The following is a 6,847-nucleotide window of genomic DNA, read 5'->3' on the forward strand; positions in this document are numbered from 1 at the left end:
AAAAAAAGCAGAAAGAGAAAAAAATTACAGAAAAAAATAATTACATGTTGGAGTACACAAGAATGGCAGGTCTAAAACCAAAATCGGATTATACAGTGCATAGTGTCACTTACATATCACATAACAGAAATTTTTTCAGTTCATCGCAAGATCGATGGGGTTTCAGGAGTTTTATGACAAATGGTAATGTAAGTAATATGGCTGCAAAGTGAATTGTCTGTTTCCCATAATTAGTGCGCACTTTGGGCAGAATAAAGTTATTATGCAGCGCAAAACCAGTTGAGTTAGTGTTTGTTAGAGATGATATAGGAATTAGCGATAATGATATTGTGTAATTTATTAGTTTGAAAAGAAAAGTGGCAAGGTTGTACTTGACAAGGGCTGCAACGTCTAGAATGTTATTTGCTTGTAGTAACTGTTTAGCATCGTCTTCTGTTTAGCAACCTCTTCTCAATCTGCCGACTTGCTGTGTTTTCTGTCCTTGCTTCTTGTGTTGTTGCCGCAATGAGATTAACCAATTCGCTCAAAAAAAATTTTGATCGCCTAGAAAACAGAAATGTTTACCGGTACATTTTCTTAAAAGCGTCATGTGGGTTGCGCAGTAACATTGCCTCTTACCTCTGTTCATATTTATGCATCAGTGCATGTGGCAGCTCGCCAGAAGTGCACATGAAAGGGTGCATATAGTGAAATAGCACCTTGCTATGCTGTTGCATTTTTCACGCTTTCAGTCTTAGTAAACAGACGGTTTCGCTGCCAATCACATATGCTGGTCAAAATTTACAACACGAATAACATTGTGCAGTGGGGTGTCATTTCCTGTCTGACGCTTTTATCGTTACAAAGAGACTTCTCAGTGAATGGAGCCCAGCAAAGCAGCGCACTGAGAGCTTTTGCAACTTTCAGCATTTATTACTTCACCAATGTCATCGTCTGAACCTGGCCGTATATATGCCAACGGCTTGGGAATTAAGTAATTGCCTCAATAAAACACATTCAAAATTACTCAGCATATTTTAGTACAAAAATGCTAGCAGAGCTATTCAGGGTGAATAATTGTGCTTACATTCTTGTTACTTGCCCAGTCAGATAAACAAATACAACAATGACTGCGGCATGATTGCGATTTGATGTGCAGACTGCAAACGGTGCCTTTCAAGCGTGCCCTTGACTACTCCTATTAATAGCTACCCAAATGTGTTTTCTGGGCCTCACTAAGCTAATGATGTTTGATAATTGTTATCTTGTTCGCATTACTTACCTGGGCCAGATAACCAAAATAAACAATGGGGTTTGTAGCATACCACCCCATGAACGTGCTTTTGCATGCAAGCTGCCAACAGCGGCTGTCATTTACGCGTTGCTTACAGCTGTTTCACCAACAATGGCTACGTCACGAGTGCGCTTTGACGTGCAGACTGCTAATGGTGCCTTCAAGCGTGCCCTCGACTACTGTTATTAAAAGATACCCGAATGAGTATTTTGGGCCTCACTGAGCTAATGATGTTCCAGAATTGTTCTCTTATTCGCATTACTTGCTTGAGCCAGATAACCAAAATAAAGGATGCGACCGCATGAATGTACTTTTGCATGCAAGCTGCTAAAAGTGGCGGTCAATTTCACCTTGACTACTGCTGTTTCACCTACAATGGCTACGACATGGCTGCGCTTTGAAGTGCGTACGCTAAAGGTGCATGTCAAGCGTGCCCCCGATTGCTCCTATTTCACCAAAAGGCCCACCAAGCTCGACGGTGGTTGCTGAAATGAGTTCTCTGGACTTCACTAAGCTAATGATGTTTGATAATTGTTCTCTCATTCGCATTACTTGCCTGAGCCAGATAACCAAAATAATGCAACCACATAATTATGCTCTGGCATGCAAACTGCCAGCAGTTGCTGTCAATTTCGCATTGACTACTGCAGTTTCACCTACGGATGACTGCGCTTTGAAATGCAGAATGCTAAAGATGCCTTTCAAGTGTGCCCTCAACTACTGTTATTTTATCATAGGGCCCGTCATGCTTGATGGTGGCTGCCCAATAGAGTATTTTGGGCCTTCTCACATCGGCATTATTTACCTCAACAGCCTGGAAAAAAGAGTAGCGGCAGCACAACTACCTGAAAGTAGGCCGCCTAACAGGGGCATGTTGCTCTACATTGCTCTTATTTGTTCAAGTGGCTTGATCAAATTAAATGACTGTGCAGGGGAGTAAACCGAGCCGACGGTGTGATTTTGTTATTGCTTGGCTGCATGTATTGGCCTTTAGGGGCATGTAAACTTGACGATGGCTCCAACACGACTGCTATTGTTTTCCTTTCAACACGCAGGCTGCCAACATTGGCGGTCAGTTTCACCTCGGCTGCTGCTACTTCACCATAGGGTCCGTCAACTCGAGAATGGCTGCCCTAGTGAGAACTTTATGCCTCATTAAGCCAGTGATGTTTTCTAACTGTTCTCTTATTCACATTATTTGCCTGAGCCAGATAACCAAAATAAACAATGCAACCAAATGAATGTGCTTTTGCGTGCAGGATGCTAAGAGTGGCTGTCAATTTCACGTTGACTACTGTTTTCTCGTGTGAGGCTGGACAGTGGCTGCCCGAATGAGCATTTTGGACCCCACATAGTTATTCATGGTTAATAATTGTATTTGCATTCAGATTTTCCAGCATTTCAGCACTTTTCCATGCCAATACTTATATTGAGCCCCATCTCTGCGGGACGTTGCCTTTTCAGAATTGAGCTTCCATTAAAAGGAATATGTCACCAAATGAGCTGCTTATTTATTTGAGAGGTCACGAGAAAATCCGCAAATTTGAGAGGTCACGCTAGTCCACCGGCAAAATTTGGTAGCCCTAATAAGGACTGTTCATTCTTTAATAAGGAGCTGTTATGCCGTATCGAGTGGCTCAATGCCGGACTGCTCGCAGTCGGATTCGCTTTCTTCACTTCACCCAGTTGGATGATGATTGGTTGGATGTGGTCACTCCCAGACGTGTCAAGCCTGAACTTTGCATGCAGGTCCATCACGTGGTGAATGTTCTTCCTCTAGTCTTCCGCCGTTACGTGCTTGATTTTTTCCCTCAAGACGTCTTCGACCGTGGACAGCTTGAAGGCTCTGTTGTCCACAGCGACGCCATTTTTCACCTTTGCCCACAGGAGCTCGATAGGATTAAATTCGCAGTGGTTCGGTGGGAGCCTGAGTACAATGCAACCGACCCTTTCAACTGCATTGTCTGCGATGTAGCCCAGAAAGCGTGGCTTTAATGATGCTACCAAATCAAGCGGCCGCTTTTTCACCATCCTTTCGCTATAGGTGATGTTCTTGCTTTTGAGCCACTCCTGTATTTTTTCCTTCTTCCAAGCTGTCGTCGGCAATTTCTCTTCTCGCCTGGAATGGTAAGGTGCATTGTCCAAACAATGATGCTACCAGTAGGCAACTTCTGCAGACTTTCATTAAACCATCCCTCGAAGGGATTGTGCCCCATTTCTTCGTTGTAGTCGCCTGTTTTTGGGCCTCGGAATATATCTAAGCAGCCGTCAACGAAGCCATTCTCGCTGGCGATGTGCGTCACAATCAGGCGCTGGCCCTTTCCAGAAGGTTGTTTCAGACCCATCGACAGGCCATTTGCTCGAGCGTGTAAGTGTCCGCGCTTCTGCACCACGGTGTCTGTCCACACGATCGACCGAGTGTGTCCTGCCGTCGCCCATGTCTCGTCCAGGAAAAAGATATTTCGGCCTTCCGCCCGGTAGTACTCCACGTCACGAAGGTAGCGATTTCGACATTCAGCGATGTCATCCCGGTCGATAAGCAACGAATTGCGGCTCCTCTTCTCGTGCTTGAATCCGATCTCGACAAGCAGGCGACGCACAGTACACCGCTTAAGTGATGGGAGATCCATACACTTCGAGAACTCGTTATCTTCTCGATCGTCGGTTTCTCGTTGCGGCGAAAGAAATCGCGCACACATGACCTCAGCGCGCACGACGTGAAGCTGTCATACTTCATGCTGTGTCTTCTTTTCTCTACATTTTGTGGGTGCTTTCGCTCGGGCGTCGACAGTTTGCCACCCGAAATATGCGACGCTCTGACCTCCCTCCTCACCTTGAACACTGTGCTTTCGCTGACACCGAGCATCTCGGCGACAAACTTGGTAGTGGCCTCCCACGCTGTGTTGAGGCTCGCTGTTGCGCCAATACGTGTAGCAGTGAAGGATCATGTTGCGTGAATCACTGTTCAGGATGTGGCCACTCTTGTTCTTCTTGTCGAGGCTCCTTGGTGGTGTGGACATCGAGGCGACACAAGGGTCGTTCGGCAACAAAGGATCGCATTCCGATGTCACCTCGCTGGGCTCCATGTCGAAAAACTCGCACGGAATGCCTTGCACGAACTCGCGAGATTGCAGGCTTGCAAAAGAAAAGTGAAAAGGAAATAAATTTGGGAAAACACAAAACCAAAAAATATAAATTGTTTGCTATTAAAACCAAGAGTACTTCTGTAAAATGATGAATCAAGCATTTTGGTACCTTTCCTGCCTCGAGTATTCACACCCCATGGTTTGTAATGGTTGCGATAAATGCACTGTTCTATATAAGTACTTCTTCAATAGCAATTGATTCATTTTAAACTCGGAAAAGGAGTAGTAAATGTGCTGTGTACATGTAAACAAGCGCAAAAGCCACGCAGAGCTGCCATTCCTACTTTTGTCACTTGCAATGAAGTTAAAGAGCAGACCACGGGCAGCGTTGTGGAAGGCACGGGGTTATTTTTCTGTCGAGATCGGGCATGTGCTGTAGCACATGAGAGCTCTACTAAACCAGTCATCAAAATACAAAAGTCTTTATTGATACCGAGAATTGGGCGCTTCAAAAGCACGATTTTTAGAGCGGGAAAATTTTTGTCGCGGAGGCGCATCGGTCTACTGGGCGGGGCCTTCCCTTTTTTCTAAAGTTGTACCCGACTACAGGTGGAGCGATGAAATTGGGAAATTCGCGGGCGCTAGTTGCGATCGGTTGGTGCAGGAGAAGGGTAATTGGTGATCTCAGGGAGAGGCCTTCGTCCTGCAGTGGACATAAAGCTGGCTGATGATGATGATGATGACAAAAGCAAAGTTCACAATAGGGGGTCAGGGAATTTGGTTGTGGGAGTACATCGTGTATTTTTTCTTAACCTAGGTAGGACATTAGGCAGTATACTAGCAAGAGCTTAGTTGCGCAACCCACCGCCCCGTTCCAAAGGGGACGTTCATAACATCCATCCATCCATCCATCCATCCATCAGAAAAGCTCATAGAGTTTCTCACTACATTACCTAGAGGGAAATCTGGCGCTGCTGCCCTGTGGTATGCATGGGAATGCCGGTATATTGTGGATTCGGATTGGCATCGTTCTCGTAGAGAGGGGACACCTTGAATACGCGCTTGGCAAGTACCGTTCCGTCTGTCACAATGATTCATTTTCTACTAGAACAGCACGTGAAAAGCTGTTTTAGCTTTATTATTACGCAAAAACATGTTTTGTTTAACTATGAGAACTTGTTATTGTGTGTACGACTACACGTTACGTAAAAAAGTATCAGCGGGCCGCTAAAGTTGGAGGACAGACGACAAGGTTCGCGCTCGCTTTGAAACAGTTGGTCGTCTGTTCTTGCTTTTCTTCGCTTGGTCATACATCGTGGGTGAGTAAAGATGTAATATGCGTAAATGGAAACATTTTATGAAAATTTTACTTTGAGAACGCGTTATTTGCGTAGCCATCCGCACGTTTTAGACGAAGCCTCTTACAACACCAGCCAACACGAGCCTCGCAGACACATATACCGTCATTCCCATGGCGGCACGGTGCCCACTTAAGAAACTCCCATAGACGGTGGCGCCAGATTACCCTCTAGGTGTTATAGTGAGAAACTCTATGGAAAAGCTGGACATGCTGCCAACAAGAGATATTCCGCTTACACATCCTGTTTGCAGCAATATCCCTGATCCTGCCACAGGTTCATGTCCTTAATCGCGTTTGGCGAAAAAATCGTACTTTGTCACAGCATAGGCAGGGCGCCCAGAAGCAGAGCCGCATTAGAGAGTTTTAGTTTAGGGGACGCAAGCGGCTTGCATACGCAAGGACTGGGGGCGACGGTGCTGCGCATGCGCAGACTGGTACGCCTACTTGCGTTCTTGGGTTGTAGGGGCGGCCGGAAACATAGCTGCCCCTAAGCGGTCACGCTACCCACGTGACTCTCGCGGTGTATGAGAACTTACGAGAAGCGAGACCAGCCGAGACAAGCCGCCCGTCCCACCACACAGCAGAGAACATGGCAGCGCCGTCGAGGACGTGTGCACTTCACGGCCGACGGGGTAAAGAAGCTGGTCGAAGAGCGCACCGGCACGCTGTCGCCGCAACGGCAGCATGTCAAAATTTGCAGGAAGCTTTGAATAAACAAAACACTGATCACAGCGGATTATGCACGAGACGCCCAACTACAGTTGACCAAACCTATGTTTGGACTGCTTCGGCTCGGCCTCAGTCGTGACGTAGGCGGGCACATAAACTTACAAATCTTTCGCCAAGTGTCGACAGACGTCGTTTTATATATATTAGAGAGGTTGAGCTTGTCCGGTATTCCGGTAAAACGCAGGCGGACGGGACATTGGCGCGGAGGCGTAAACGGGAGCGGTCTGTATGGTGCAGCCACCTGGTGGCGCAGTGCTCAAACAGACAGCAACAGCTAATATTGTAGTAACCAAGTGTACCTTACTTTGTTGCTGGTGTAAATTTTTGGCAGCAACACGATTACGCCAGTGCCGAAAATTTATACCAGCAGCGAATACACTCGGTTAAACCAATATTAGC

This window comes from Dermacentor andersoni, chromosome 1 (assembly GCF_023375885.2).
Source record: "Dermacentor andersoni chromosome 1, qqDerAnde1_hic_scaffold, whole genome shotgun sequence".
Classification (NCBI taxonomy): Eukaryota; Metazoa; Arthropoda; class Arachnida; order Ixodida; family Ixodidae; genus Dermacentor; species Dermacentor andersoni.